Source organism: Chiloscyllium plagiosum, unplaced genomic scaffold (genome assembly GCF_037043375.1).
Source record: "Chiloscyllium plagiosum isolate Xiang-an unplaced genomic scaffold, Cpla_swu_hap1 HiC_scaffold_2, whole genome shotgun sequence".
NCBI lineage: Eukaryota > Metazoa > Chordata > Chondrichthyes > Orectolobiformes > Hemiscylliidae > Chiloscyllium > Chiloscyllium plagiosum.
The window spans coordinates 61,684,309-61,697,430 of record NW_028270140.1 but is presented as its reverse complement, the minus strand read 5'-3'; the positions used below and the strand labels follow the sequence as shown (position 1 = coordinate 61,697,430).

General features: G+C 38.7%; 1 long non-coding RNA gene across 1 annotated transcript; it reads right to left on the bottom strand.

The window, feature by feature from the left end:
* Window positions 1–228: 228 nt before the first annotated feature.
* LOC148151904 (uncharacterized) lies at window positions 229–11,420 on the bottom strand. The gene is made up of 3 exons (XR_015759094.1): window positions 11,226–11,420; window positions 8,743–8,875; window positions 229–1,077 (listed from the first exon to the last, which is right to left on the bottom strand). It is a non-coding gene; the product is annotated as an uncharacterized LOC148151904 (long non-coding RNA).
* Between the last annotated feature and the right edge of the window lie 1,702 nt (window positions 11,421–13,122).

Below are 13,122 nucleotides of genomic sequence, written 5' to 3'. Positions count from 1 at the left end.
TATCACCATCACTCCATCTACCTACTTCCAAGCTACTTTCCCCCCCAGCCCCACCCACTCCTATTTATCTCTCAGCCCCATCCCCCACACCCACCTCCCCACCATCTCCACGTTCCTGAAGAAGGGCTAATGCCCGAAACGTCGATTCTCCTGTTCCCTAGATGCTGCCTGACCTGCTGTGCTTTTCCAGCAACACATTTCCATCTATGGCAACTTATACACATTTTATTGTATTTTAATAAATACATGTAACAATAAATTTCTAGTACAATTACGCAGAAGCATTCTGGGTAGTTTCAGAAACACCAATTACAGCAGTCACTGACTGCCACTTGGTAACAACTTCTGTAATGGGTTGCTGACATTCACACAGCTTTCTGGTGGCTCTTTGTTGCTTCCTTTTTCCTGCAAAAGAGAGGGAAAAATGCCAGCAAAAATTGCAATATTTTTGAGTGATGTGCCTGTGAAAGCTGAATAGCTGGAAGTATGTGAAGGCTGTGAAGTGTACACAAAAGCAAAATATTGCAGTTGCAGGAATAAAACTTAAACATGTTGAAAAAATACACGGCAGAAGCCTCGGAGGAGAGAAACAGAAATAACATTTCAGACTGAGTGACCTTTCATCAGAACTGCATGTAGGTTAATCAGTGTGAAACATTTGATCTATTTCTTACCAGTGATGATGTTTGACATGGGTGTTCCAGCAATGCCTGTAATGAGATGTAGATGTTAGGCTTGCACATATAGCAAGTGTGTGAGGATAACTTGTAACATGTGAGTGAATCCTGACTGCTGGAGATTAATGAAGAGTAAGTGATGGGGATATGGAGCATTGAGCATTGTATCAGGTTGATGGTGCAGTGGGTAAGGTATGGCACATGTCAACATATTCACTGACATTGACCACTCATGTGAAGCTTTTGAACGTTTTGCAACACAGTAACCAGATCCTTATGGATCAGACTCCTTTTGTTGGCCTCCATGGAAAACTGCTTCCATTCTCTTCACACAGTTTGATTGAAGGCTTAAACTCTTTCCTTGTTTCAACATGAATAAAAACTGAAAGAATGGTAGATTCTGGAAATCAGAAACAAGAACGGGCATTAGTGGAAAAGCTCAGCAAATCTGGCAGTATCATTTTGGGTCCAGAGACCCTTCCTCATAATGGTTCTGATGAAGTGCCATTGGACCTGAAATATTAATTCTGATTTTCTCCACAGATGCTGCCAAACCTGCTGAATTTTGCAGCAATTTCTGTTTTCATTTCCTCCTTTCCACATTCTGGTAAATTTTATTAGTTAAAGAAATAAGCTGTGGGTCCTGTTTTCATCAATATCTCAGTCACTGCTTTGACCTGATCACACTGTTACCATTTCAACATCCAGCAAGATGAGGTGCAAAAAAGATTTTCAACCATCTCTGGATGGAAACAGTTCAGTGTTGTGGCTTCCCATCAAATTCACCTCGACCACAAATTCTAGACCTTTGTTCCTAAATAATGTTAATGACAAAGAAGTGGTCTCTGAAGATCCTCAGTGAATATGGTTTCCTGCACATTACCTTTCACCTCCTCCTCTCTCTTCTGACTGTTACTTCTGTGGTATTCCACTTAATCTTTTAGGACTGGAACATGGAGACAACAAAAAACTGCCTCTGAGGCAACCAAAAACAGTTCAGGAGCAGCAAAAAATCTTTCAGTGTTTACACAATGTAATCTTTCGAGTGATATAATATACCAAGAAATGCTAAAGCTAAGTGGTAGCTTAAAGTGACATACCAGCAATTAACCTGTATATATGGCAAGAACTCTCCATAGATTAGTTGAAGTGAAGTCAGGAATCTGTGGGTCTGAGACCCAGGCTTGCTAACAGTAAATTGTGATCAACAACTGGCATCTTAGCATGCATTTAGTTTGGCTAGGTCAGATGACCCACCTCAACTGCAGCATCAGCTAAAGAAAGGACTAAACGTTCCACACGCACTCAATGTTTCTTCCAATTTTGTTCTCATCAGTCTTTAGCCATTGTGGCATTTATTAATGATTTTAAAGGAAAATAAAGTAATTATGTAAATGATCATGTCCAAACACAAGTAATTGAGAAAATTTGTCATTTTTTTCCAATTTTGCTTTTCCTTTAGCTTGACTTGAAATCCAAAATAATGCTACATTGCTAACAACAGAGAATTTTCAATCAAATTTTTAATAATTTGTCAAGTAATTACAACATAGAGACAGACTATTTGGCCAATTGGTGTATATGGAGAAAGTGAGAACTGCAGATGTTGGAGATCAGAGTCGAGAGTGTGTTGCTGGGAAAGCACAACAGGTCAGGCAGCATCCGAAGAGCAGGAGAATCGATATTTCGGCATAAGCCCTTCATCAGGATTCTCCTGCCCCTCGGATGCTGCCTGACTTGCTGTGCTTTCCCAGCAACACACTCTCGACAGTTGGTCTATATGTCAATGTTTGCTTTCCACATGAGTTCCTTCCACCTAAACCCACTATATCCTTTGATTCCTTTCTCCTCCATGTATTTACCAAACTCTACCTTCAGTAAATACCACATCTTGTGGCAGTATGTTCCATTTTCTAATTATCCATTGGGTAAAGAGATTTCTCTTAAATTCTCTGTTGGATTTGTTAGTATTATGTTTATGACTGTTAGTTCTGTTCTCACGTGAAAGTAGAAAGATCTTCTTTAAATCTACTGTACCAAATCCTTTCATGATCTTGAAGATCTCTATCAGGTCACCACACAGTCTTCTCTTTTCTAGAGAAGCAAACCAATGCCAATTCAATTTATTCTGAAAGTTAAACACTTCCATTTCTATAATCATTCTAGGAAATCCTTTTATTCACCTTCTCAAGTGTCGTAATATTAATTTTGAAAATTGAGACCAAAATTATTTACTGTACTTCCAGGGATGGCCTAACAAAGGTTTCAAATAATTCAGTATAACTTATCTATATTTCAGTTCTGTCTCTCCAGAAATTGGTATTGGTGCCTTGTCTTTTCAATGGTCTGTGTTGTGCCTTTTTGTGTTTTATGTCACATACTGAGCGATCAATGCTACAGAAAGCCAAAAGGAGTATCAAAAGTGTAGCCATGAAATTAAAAAAAAATTGGAGAAAGAAAGAATAGTCCCAATTAACATTGAGAGAAATACAAATATGTTTTGTAATTCATGAATAAGTCTATGGCAAAATACTCTTTTAGAAGCCATTAAAGCATTAGAAAAGCAAGAGGGAAGAGTGTTTTTGATGACTATAGAGCCAGCAATGTCTTATTCAAAACACTTGACTGGGTTGAAAGAACATATGAGCACATCTGTTCCATTTCCTTCCTGAATAGGGAATGTTAAAAAAACACATATTTTACCCTCTATCTGTATTAGTCTCCACAGAGAAAACTCACTGTGCATCTTCTGTATGTGCATCTTACACTTGAAAACTGGACATATATACTGAACTAAAGAGGAAGGCACTCAGTACCAAGGATGGCTTCCTGGTTTGATGATGACTCCCTGTGTATCCCTCTCCAGGCTGAGATTGATCAGTGGAAGGGGCTGATGAGAACTGATGTGAAGAGGCAACCTTCTCACGGGACCAAACGAGTCTGGATGGAGGTTGCAATGTAGTAGGAGGCTCAATGACTTCTTACAATGGGCAAGGGTGACTGTAATTATTTTAAAGCCCTGGGAAATTTTTCTTTCCCTTACATCAGCCGGCTCTTCTGCTGAAATCAACAATAACCAACAGCAGTTCATAGGATTGTTAACAAGTTTTCATTTTCTTTAAAATGATGGTCAAGCTGCCAATCTTATTATCTGTTTAAATTCCATAATAATGACAACTAGAGTAATGCCCAGTTGTGTCCCAGCAACATGATGTTGGATTTTACAAAAGTGTAGAGGCAGTGAGTCCAATTTCTAAGCATAAAATTAACCCCAATGTGCAAGGTAGAGGACACATGCATGATTCATAATGAATACTTTGCAAAAGAAGATACGATGGAGACATCATAGTTCAGGCAGAGAATGTGAAATAGTGAATAAAATAATAATGAGAGAGGAAAGAAGAAAGTCTTCAAAAGTAGCTAAATCACCAAGCCTGAAATGAAATGCACATCAAGCTGTTATAAGAAGCGTGGGAGAGAATAGCAGAGGCTCTGATTATCATTTTCAAATTTTTTTCTGATTACAGACACGATGCTGCAAGAACGTTGTACTGTTCTTTAAAAGGAAAAAATGGTTAGATTGTTATTCCTCGCTGAGGTAGCACTGTGGAAATCAAGCTCTGCTATTTCTGGAGTCATCATAAAAGTTACAGATTTAACTAAAATGCAGAGTTTCTCAGTCTTCCTTCTTTGAATATTTCACTCATTTGCAGGGGGACAGGGTGACTGGTTCACACTTATTAAAAAGGATCTGACATATTAATTAAAAGTCACAATGAAAGACAATGGCTGAATGAAAAAAAAACTTTTTTTCAGGCTTAAATTGCCTTTTACTGCAGAGAACAGTGACAGCTCTGGAGCTGGTTGAGATCTGATGGCTTCCCTCTGACTTGTTCACAGTCCCTAGCTGTTCAACTACTGTGGAACCAATCACATGGTTGTTGCCTGGCAGAAGTCCTTTGTCACCAGTAACCGATCAACACTCTACAGACCAATCAGTTACTTGTTGCTGGCTGAACCTCAATTTGTACACATCCCTTGGCTCCAGCATATTGACACCATCTCCTATTACTGCTTGAACCAGTAGCTGTGTAAACTGGACCTACAGTGAGTGTCAAGCTGCTTGCGTATATACAGTAATCCTTCAGCAATCCTTGGCTTTAGAGTCATAGAATCACAGAGATCTACAGCATGGAAACAGGTCCTTTGGCCCAACTTGCCGATGCCACCCAGTTTTCAAAATTAAACTAATGGCTGCATTTGGTCCATATCCCTTCATACCTATTCCATCCATGTACCTGTCTAAATGTTTCTTTAATGACAACATTGTACTTGCTTCCACCACTACATCTGGCAACTTGTTTCAGACACTCACCATCCTATGTGAAAGAATTGCCTCTCTGGACCCTTTAGTGTCTCTCCCCTCTTATCTTAAACCTATGCCTTAAAAGAGTTCTTTTCTCATTTTAGCCCACAATTAAAAGTACAGGGAAAAAAACAACATGGTCTTTATAAAACTAAATAATGACCAACCATGATTTGGAGATGCCGGTGTTGGACTGGGATGTACAAAGGTAAAAATCAGACAACACCAGGTTATAGTCTAACAGGTTTATTTGGAAACACTAGCTTTCATAGCACTGCTCCTTCATCAGGGTGATTCATATAACCTGCTGTTGTGTAATTACCAACCAGTTAGCCTAATCCATGAGATGGACAAATTTTCAGGAGCATTCAGTTGTATAGAATCAAATGTACACACACAAGCCTCCATAAAAATGCTTGGTGTTATTTTCATGAGAGGGAAGCCTAATTTTCAGACTCATCTGCCATATCTGCCAGGATGGAGAGCTTTCCATTGTGGCAAGAATTCAGCTGTTAGAATACTGTTCTGATCACCTTATTCAAAGAAGGACAGATTTGCATTAGAACAAATGCAAAGAAGTTCACTATGAATATTCCTGGGATGACAGGCTTGACTTATAATTAAAGGGTGAGTATGTTGGGAGCATGTCCAATGAATTTAGAAGAATGAAAGGCGATCTTATTGAAATTTATAAGACCCTGAGGGGCTTAACAGGATAATGCCTACTGGAGAATTAGGAGGTATATTTTCCAAATAAGGGGTCTCAATTTTAAGATGGAGATGAAACTTTTTCTCACTAAATGTTATTCACTTTGAAATTCTCTTACTCCCAGTGAATACTGGAGTCTTGGTCACTGGATATATTCAACGCTGACATAGACAAATATTTGGATGACAAAGGATTCAAAGGCTTTGGGAGATAAGCAACGTGGTGAAATTAAGACCATAAGACATAGGAGTGGAAGTAAGGCCATTCGGCCCATCAAGTCCACTCCGCCATTCAATCATGGCTGATGGGCATTTCAACTCCACTTACCTGCATTCTCCCCATAGCCCTTAATTCCTTGTGACATCAAGAATTTATCAATCTCTGCCTTGAAGACATTTAGCGTCCTGGCCTCCACTGCACTCCACAGCAATGAATTAAGGTCAAATAAGATCACCCATGAATTTATTAACTGGTGAAGCAGCTTGAGAGGATGGAAGGTATACTTATCCTTCTATTTCTTATGTTATTGTCTATATTCTATATTCTTAACACACAAGAGACACAATTACAAGACAACGACAATCTAGAATGAATTCTATGTTCTGAAACCATGACGAGATCTAAAAGCATTGCCATGCCATTTCCATTACATAGACTCCTAAACTTGTAGATTTTGCAATTCATGCTTCTCTGTAGTTTTGCAACGAATTGTATATCTATACACATTTTCACTCTTAGGAATCTAAATTTAACTTGAGTTGTTTTATGGACAGAATATGCTAATAACTAAGGACCGGGATGTTTACATAAATTGCACTGTTACATAAGTTATCAGTTTGTTAAATAAATCAGTTTGAAATTTTCAAGTAAATTAAACCTATCTTTACTTACCAATCTATTATAAGTTTGATAATTGTGTGTTAAAGAACACAACACAAGAATATGACAATCATGAATACTGAAATGGTCATCTGGTTATTAGATAGGGACCCTGATCTGGATTGCCACTTGGAAGTGTGATGATTGGATCCCACTTGTAAAAAAAAACTAATTTTCCAATATTGCTGCAAGGGCAGACACCCTCAATATGTCACCCATCAATAGTAAGCAAATGAGGAGTCCTTTTCTGACTCTGTAAACTTTGTCAAGGTTAATCTTAGAGGTCTAGAGAGTACATGTATCAACATTTATGCACAAATGCTCCAAGTGTGGATCTTTGATATCTCACAGTGTAACTGATCATCGCTCATATTAAAGACACAATTTGAACACATTTCCATTCATGGGGGAGCTGGAGACCCTGGGGCACTTCTAGCCTTAGAAAATGAACCTTCTTTTAAAATTGGGAGATCTATCACATGACCTGCGATGGTTCTAGAACAACAATCACTGTCATCTTATTAACGGCAACTGTGGCAGACAACAGATGCCAGGTCTGCCGGTGATGCCCATACCATATGAAAGTTAAAAGGATTGAATACTGGTGCTTGTATTGATTAATCCTTTGGGGTTAAATATTTTACAGATCTTCTCTCTCTGCTCATGTATCCTAGCTTTACCATGGATTCGGGCTTTCTGCTATTAGTCTAGACTTTGCCTGAAAGTATGCAGCAGGACCAATCAAAATGTAATGAGAACTCCCTATCTTTAGTATTAAGTTGTAGAGCTTCAAGACCTCATAGAACATAGAACAGAGAACAGTACAGCACAGAACAGGCCCTTCAGCCCACGATGTTGTGCCGATCATTGATCCTCATATATGCACCCTCAAATTTCTGCACCTATGTTTATCAGACCTTGCTGATGCTACGTTTTCCTCACCATCATCTCTGTGGGATAGCATTGCAGCTACGGTGCGGACTAGAGTTCACAACTATTTCCAGTTCTCAGCCTTATCTCCAAGTTATCTGTCATGTATCAGCTTTATTAAAGGTGACTTTCACCCTTGTCAGTCTGCCAAGCTGGTCTGGAAGTGATCCCAAACCACATGAGAACAACTACAGAACATAAAGCCTTGTCAATAGTATGACTGTTGACTTTTACTACATAACCTGAAACAACTGATGTCAAGTTCACTCAATAATTATATCAGCACACTATGTACCACACACTAACAGACCATTAATGGTTCATTAATTGCATGTCTGCACTTTTTGCTCTGTTAGAAAGATAGATCAAATATTTTTGTTTAATTCTTCATTTTAATTTATTAAAAAGAAGGAGCATTTAATTATCTTATTGTTGAGATATCTCAAGGTGTTTGAAACAATGAATATGGGTCAGGCCTTTGGGACAGACTGACTGTTGTGCAAAAAAAAGGTGCAAATCATTTTGCAATGTCTGGCAGCCTGCCCCAATATCAATGAGTAGTTAAAATAAAAACAACAAATGCTGGAGATCACAGTGGGTCAAACAGTATCCATGGAGAGAGAGAGCAAACTAACGTTTAGAGTCTAGATGACTCTTCATCAGAGCTCTTGCACCATCCAAAAATCTAAGAAAACTCAAAAATGATTTTCAGTCTCTCTGATATTCCCATTCTCACTCTCCTCACTTTCCTCGGATGCATCTCATCTGGTCAATGTGCCTTAGCAAATTCAAGTAAAGAATCCTCTAATTTCAGCCCAGTTCCCAATTGAATTTTCTCCCTGACATATGCCACAAGCACACCTTTTAATTTTCATCATAGTATCTAACTCTTTATTAAGCAGCCAGCTTTGGATTTGTTTGCCCTATGTTTCTCTTTCAAGGGAATATTCGTTAAATGTACCCCTGAACCATCTCTTCTTTGAAGATAGCCCATTGTCCAGCTACTGTTTCTCCGACAAATTTATTTATTTAATTTATTCAATGCAGGCCTGCTCTCACCCCATTGAAGTTGTTCTTTCCCCAATTAATTAGTCTTACTCAGGATTATTTATTATCCTTTTCCACAGTCACCATAAACCTTTTGACAGAGATCACTATTTCCTAAATGTTTTCCGACTGACTTTGATCTACTTGAATTGGATGTGCTGGTGATGGACTGGGTAGATAAAGTTAAAAATCACACAAAGCAGGTTGTAGTCCAACGGGTTTACTTGGAAGCACTAGCTTTCAAAGAGCTCCTTCTTCATCAGGTGGCTGTGGAGAATAAGATCATAAGACACAGACTTTATAGCCAAATGAGTACAGTGTCATGGAGATATGATGATACATTAAACAATTTTAGATCAAGTCTTTCATCTTTTACAATGAGATACACTGTTCTTTGATATGTAAATCCCAGAACTTCTTTTAAATTGCATTCTCAAGGTCTAGCTTTTCGAACAATGGGTGCCACCTCACACCTAAATATATTTAGGTGTGAGGCCTATCTGTGTCCCAATGTTGAGTTAGACTGGTTCTATTTCTAAAGTGGGATTTACAGCGTTTTACATGGATTCATGCAGTTTTTGAACAAAATAAAATGTAATTCTGCAAAAACAAATTCATCCGTAAACTTATATGTGTTTTTGCGTTTAGGAGAGACAGAGTGAGTGTGTGCACGTAAGTGTTTGTATGGGTGTGAGTGCATGTGATAGAGTGTATACGTGTGTGTGTAAGCTTGGTTAAATGTGTGTGTGAGTGTGATGGGGTACACGCCTGTGAGAGGGTGCGTGTGTGGATGTGAGCGCAGGGGATATAATGTATGTGCATATGGGAGAGAGATTGCACATGAGAGAGGGTTTGTGTGTGTTTGTGTGTGTGAGAGAGAGAGAGAGCGAGAGAGAGTATAGTGTAGTGGGGTCACCAGTAGTGTGACATGAATCCAAGGTCCCAGTTGAGGCTAATCCCATGGGTACTGAATTTGGCTTTCAGCTAGGGACCTTGGGTTCATGTTACACTACAGGTGACCCCACTACACTACACACATTTTCTCTCTCTCTCTCTCTCTCTCTCACACACACATACATACACACACACACCTACATACTCACCCACCCACGCAGACCCTCTCTCATACACAAGCTCTCTCTCTCTCTCATACGCACACAGATACACCCCCAGCACTCATTCTTAGGAAAGAGGTGGATCAAGTAGATCAAGTGAAAAATCTCACAACACCAGGTTATAGTCCAACAGGTTTATTTGGAAGCATTAGCTTTCAAAGTGCTCCTTCTTCATCAGGTGGCTGTGGCGAATAAGATCATAAGACATAGAATTTATAGCCAAATCAGTACAGTATCATGGAGATGTAATAATACATTAAACAATTTTAGATCAGTCTTTCATCTTTTAGAATGGGATGGGGGTTGGTTTCTGTTCTTTTTAAATTATATTATCAAGATAGGTCTAGCTTTTCTAACAATGGGTGCCATCTCAGTTCAGACAATGCATTTAGGTGTGAGATCTGTCTGTGTCCCAATGTTGAGTTAGATGGTTCTGTTTCTAAAATGGGATTTACAGAGTTGTGCATGGATTCATGCAGTTTTTGAGCAAAATAAAATGTAATTCTGCAAAAACGTAAACTTATATGTGTGTGTGTGTAGGAGAGACAGAGTGAGTGTGTGCATGTGGGTGTGGGTGTGAGTGCATGTGATAGTGTGTGTGTATATTTGTGGACCATGCACGGACCCTCTCACAGGTGTATATCCCATCACACTCACACATACACTTAACCACCTGATGAAGAAGGAGCACTTTGAAAGCTAATGTTTCCAAATAAATCTGTTGGACTATAACCTGGTGTTGTGAGATTTTTAACTTGATCTACTTGATCCACCTCTTACCTAAGAATGAGGTCCAGCATTGCACTGAAAACATGCTGCTGTAGAAAATTCCCTCTGAATACACTGTCATGATTCCCTCTCTGCCCTTTACATTTCAACCATCACAGTGCATTTTTAGATAATTAAAGTCCGCCTTTACAACGGCTCTTATCATTTTTGCGTCTGACTGTAATTTCCTTTCAAATGTGTTTCTCTACATCCTTTCCAATAATTGGTGGGCTATAGACTACACCAAGCAATGTAATTGCACTTTGTTTTTGTTTCTCATCTCAAGCCACATGTATTCTGTCTATATCTCCTCTAGGATGTCTTCTCTCTCCAGCACTACAATACCAGCATCCTTGCTTCTTTTTGTTCTTTTAGTCCTTTCTAATCTTTCCTGAATTCTTTGAATCCAGGAATGTTTAACACCCAATCCTGTCATCCCTCAATGTTAACCTTTTAAAAGCAGACTTTCTTAAAGGGACCTTATCCACTGCCATCAGTTTTGTTTGAAAGATATCATTTTAAATTACTTTATTCCTTTACAAAAATTCTTAAAATTCTGCTTTCTGATGTCCTTACTGAAATAGTTTTCCCAATCATAAATGTATAAATACATGACAGAAAAATGTATTTTTTTAAAGCAAGTATTATATTAAACTGCTGAAGTGGAGCTGACTAAATAATAGAAGATAAATGTTGCAGAATAAGAGAAAAAATGTCAAAACTGCTTTCTTTACCATCTTCCACAACAACACGTAGTTCTTTCATTGTCAGAGCTGTACTCTCATAAGCAGTCTCTTCTCCACCCAGTTTTTTTTTTAAGAAAAGCTGTTTACTCAGCCACAGGAGCAACCTCCATCTGTGGACTAATATAATCAGACAGGCCAGTAACTCTGGCAGTACTGACATTCATTCTTCCATTCACTTCTGAGCTCCCTTTCAGCTGCCTATTGTCTGCTGCTAGTAGATTTACAATGGCACTGCCTGTTACTCTTGGAATTAGAATAGGTTTGGATCGGACGAGAGCCTTAATCTCTGTATAAAATTAGAGAGGATCTGAATTAGTAATGGAGTGGATTATGAGGAATGCACTGATTGATAAGAGGACGTGCAACCTTTCAGCGTCAGCTGTTCAGATTAACAGGGCTTTAAGTGCTGAGGTACAATATTTTATTCTATACGCTTCCAATCTGCAGGGAAAGCTCAAGGCTCAGCTCATGCAGCCTTTCAAAGCTCCATAAATCATGTGGCAAAAATGCCCAGAAACAGCGACAGATGGAAAAGTGGTTGTGTGGACCCGAAGCCTCAGACACATTCATTCAAGCAAAGATGGCTTAATTCACTCAGAAATGCTCCAGTCCCGCTAACTTTGCAAAAAAGGGATGTGCCGCTTCACCGACCCTACCCTATTTCCAAACCCCAAATTGCCATGTAAACATATTACCTGTTCGACAAAAGGGTATATTTGCATGCAAATTCTGACATCTCTCCCTTCAGTCCACCCACATGGCAGCAGCCTAATGTAGAAATAATCTGAAATGTTTTTGCCTTCTGGCGTGAAACACTAGAGCTGACAGGATAAAACACGCCACATGGCAGGTGCAAGACACAGGACAGGTGTATACTAACCATATGCTACGCTGGCGGATAATGTTCCTTCAGATCTTTACAAATTACTGCCCAGGTGAGGAAAACTAAGCAAAAGCCCACATGACATAATCAGAGGCATGTGGTAAAAGCGCAAGAATAAGCAAGGGAGAGGGAGGCCTCACTTCTGGTGTTAGCCTTCAGAGAGCCTGCAAACACTTTGACAGAGAGTTGTAAATAATAAATCAACCCTTTGCATTAAAAGAGCCTCTAAAGAGACAAGGTAAGATTACCAGTGTAAACACACATCACAGAGCTGGAGTGAAGCATATTTATTATTCTGAAAATCAAAAGCTCGAGCTGGAAATCTGAATTGAAAAATAATGCAGGAAATGTTGAAAACATACAACAGGCTGAGATAGAATTGCAATAAGAAAAGACGTTTTAGTGTCTGGATCTGAATCCTTCATCAGAGTTCCAGCTGAAGTGCTTGCCCATCTTCTCTGTTTTATATTCTGTGTGCTGACTTTGAAACTTAGAACTGCTCGAGGATGTTTCCAAACTCATAAGGGTAAATCTTATGAACTTACATTGAGGCAAAGTTAAATTAATAATTTTAATGCCTGGAATATTTTGCAATTGACATTTATTCCTTAATTTCCTACAAGTAGTTCCAGCAGACAAAACTCTGTGCCTAGAATGCAAAGTTAAAATCTTTCCACTTAGTGTGCTGTCTAAACATTCACAAAGACACATGATTCTTTTCCAGGGATTTTTTAAATAGAAAAAACATAGAACTTTCTAAATGTCCTGCAATAAATAAGTTATTTTAAATAAAGATTCAATAAATACTTTTCTTTAATCTTCCATTTAATCATAATGTGGAACACAAAAAAATCTGGGATTGAAGTAGTTAAAACAGAATCTTTCAATGACTCCCTTTTGATGTTGAACTTTTGTTCTGCATTCTGTTTTCAATCATCTCGCAAAGTTGGATCTCTGGGGGATTTTTCTAAAGGCAGGATTTCAGAGCACGTGTTATCAACT